The sequence below is a fragment of the Sciurus carolinensis genome, chromosome X, assembly GCF_902686445.1.
Source record: "Sciurus carolinensis chromosome X, mSciCar1.2, whole genome shotgun sequence".
In the NCBI taxonomy this organism is placed as follows: Eukaryota; Metazoa; Chordata; class Mammalia; order Rodentia; family Sciuridae; genus Sciurus; species Sciurus carolinensis.
The window spans coordinates 100,052,911-100,056,193 of record NC_062232.1 but is presented as its reverse complement, the minus strand read 5'-3'; the positions used below and the strand labels follow the sequence as shown (position 1 = coordinate 100,056,193).

At 40.1% G+C, this 3,283-nt stretch overlaps 1 pseudogene; it reads left to right on the top strand.

Moving 5' to 3' along the window:
* Positions 1-1,195: 1,195 nt before the first annotated feature.
* LOC124972484 (glycylpeptide N-tetradecanoyltransferase 1-like) lies at positions 1,196-2,670 on the top strand (annotated as a pseudogene).
* The last annotated feature ends 613 nt before the right edge of the window (positions 2,671-3,283 follow it).

The following is a 3,283-nucleotide window of genomic DNA, read 5'->3' as shown; positions in this document are numbered from 1 at the left end:
AGATTTTTTAAAATTGTTTTCATCTGTTTAATTGGGACCTTAATGATACACGAACATTTATATATATATATTTTTTCTCATTTCTAGCATTTTTTAAGCCAGTTATTTTTCATGGATTAGTTTCTTGTGAACTAGGATGTTCGATTAGTATATTTTAGTTTTGTTTTGTATTCTTTTATATTTATTTTTAATTTTTAAAAATTTTTGCTTTGTATATAATAAATTTATATAAGTGTATATATAAATTTACTTTATATATAATATATATATTTCTCCTACCTGTTTCCCTTAATTCTCTTTTCTATTGCTAACAGCCAACCTCTATTGTTCTCTTTCACTCTTCCTTTAATTTTTTACTTCTTCTCTCCTCCTCCCTCATAATCATCATATCCTACATCACTTCTGTGCTGTCCCTGTCCACCATTTGAAATTATGAATGCTTTTTCAAACTTGCTGTTTTTATTGTAGGCAATAACTGATCATATCATTTCTGCTTATTGTGACAACACTGTAGACATCCTAATAGGAACTATTTGGCTTAATGCTGTATATTGTTTATATTGGTTGATGTTATTTGTCTTCCCTAAACAGTGAGGTATTAGAAACTTTCAGGGACACTATAAGTCCACAGGGTAGAAACTGTACTGCCTCAGATCCACACTATTAGATGAATAGACACACAAACAACAAGAAAAAGCAAGGGAACAAATCATCCCAAACAAACCAAGATACTCCAGTAACAGAATCCATCAACATCACAGTGGAAGAAATGTCAGAGAAGTTTAGAATATACCTAGTTAAACTGATATGAAAAGTAAAGGTTAGTATAAGAAATGAAATCAGAGAGAAATTACAGGAAGTGAAAGATTACTTCAATAAAGAGGCAGAGATTCTGAAAAAAAACACACACACAAATGCTCAAAAGGATACAAGTACTTTAAGTTATAAATGTTCATCTGAGTACTGGAAACAATAAACCAAATTAAAAATTCAATAGAAAGCATCACCAATAGACTAGACCTCTTGGACAACAGAAACTCAGGCAATGAAGATAAATACATAATCTGAAAATAGAATTGACCACGGAGAAAAGATGTTAAGAAACCATGAACAGAACTTCCATGAACTATGGGATAACAAGAAAAGACCACATTTAAGATTTATCAGGGGGAGTGAGACAACAGTGAAGCTGCCGCAGATGATGGAAGGGAACCGAAACGGCCATAAGCACTGCAGCAATTGCGAGAATGAGGAGGACAACAGCTATAACCGGAGTGGTTTGAGTCCAGCCAATGACACTGGAGCCAAAAAGAAGAAAAAGAAACAAAAGAAGAAGAAAGAAAAAGGCAATGAGACAGATTCAACCCAGGATCAGCCTGTGAAGATGAACTCTTTGCCAGCAGAGAGGATCCAGGAAATACAGAAGCCATTGAGCTGTTCTCAGTGCGTCAGGGACCTGCCAAAACCATGGAGGAGGCCAGCAAGCGAAGCTACCAGTTTGGGGATATACAGCCTGTCCCTAAATTAGGTGAAGTGGTGAACACCCATGGTCCTGTGGAACTTGACAAAGACAACACCTGCCAGGAGCCCTATACCTTGCCCCAGGGCTTTGCCTGGGATGCCTTGGACCTGGGAGACCGTGGTGTGCTGAAGGAACTCTACACCCTCCTGAATGAGAACTACATGGAAGATGATGACAACATGTTCTGATTTGATTATTCCCCAGAGTTTCTTTTGTGGGCTCTCCATCCGGCTGGCTGGCTTCCCCAGTGGCACTGCAGGGTTTGAATGGTCTCAAGTCAGAAACTGGTTGGGTTCATTAGCGCCAACCCAGAAAACATCCACAACTATGACACAGAGAAGAAGATGGTGGAGATCAACTTCCTGTGTGTCCACAAGAAGCTGTGCTCCAAGAGGGTGGCTCCAGTCCTGATCTGAGAGATAACCCAGTGGGTTCACCAGGAAGGCATTTTCCAAGCTGTTTACACTGCCGGGGTAGTGTTGCCAAAGTCTGTTGGCACCTGCAGGTACTGGCATCAGTCCCTAAACCCACAGAAGCTGATTGAAGTGAAGTTCTCCCACCTGAGCAGAAATATGACCATGCAGCGCACCATGAAGCTCTACTGACTGCCAGAGACTCCCAAAACAGCTGGGCTGCGACCAATGGGAAAAAAGGACATTCTAGTAGTGCACCAGCTCCTCACAAGGTATTTGAAGCAGTTTCACCTCATGCCAGTTGTGAGTCAGGAGGAGGTGGAGCAGTGGTTCTAGCCCCAGGAGAATATCATAGACACTTTCATGGTGGAGAAAGCAAACGGTGAGGTGACAGATTTCTTGAGTTTTTATACACTTCCCTCCACCATCATGAACCATCCAACCCACAAGAGTCTAAAAGTTGCATATTCCTTCTACAGTGTTCACACCCAGACCCCTCTTCTAGACCTCATGAGCGATGCCCTTGTTCTAGCCAAAATGAAAGGGTTTGACGTGTTCAATGCACTGGATTTCATGGAGAACAAAACGTTCCTGGAGAAGCTCAAGTTTGGCATAGGGGATGGCAACCTGCAGTATTACCTATACAATTGGAAGTGCCCCAGCATGGGGGCTGAGAAGGTCGGACTGGTGTTACAGTGACCAGTCACCAGTGAGATTCTGGATAAAGCCACTAAGAATTCAAACCAGGAAATGGAACTCTACCACTTGTTGGTCTAATTTGCACAAACGTGAGAATTCCTGGCAAAGGGAACAGAACTGAACCGGCTTTACCAAACCGCCAGCGAACTTGACAATTGTATTGTAATGATGTGGGCTACGTGAAGTCACTTATGGCTGTGTCTCTGGTCTCCCTGTTTTCCACTTAATCACATCCTCATGCAGCCGTGATCAAGGGAATGTAACTGCTGAAAACTAGCTCGTGATTGGCACATTATGGAGTTAACGGGTGAATAATAAAAGTATATATACATATATAAAGATTTATCGGGGGTGGGGGGAAGGGAAAAAATAACAGAATGAATCAAACAACATTACCCTATGTAAATTTATGATTACACAAATGGTGTGCCTTTACGCCATGTACAAACAGAGAAACAACATGTATCCCATTTGTTTACAATAAAAATAAATAAATAAATAAATAAATAAAACACACACACAAAAAAAAGATTTATCAGGACAGATGAAGGCACAGAGATACAAATCAAAAGAATCCACAATCTTTTCAATGAAATAATGTCAGAAAATTTTCCAAGCCAAAAGAATGAAATGGAAATCAAATACGAGA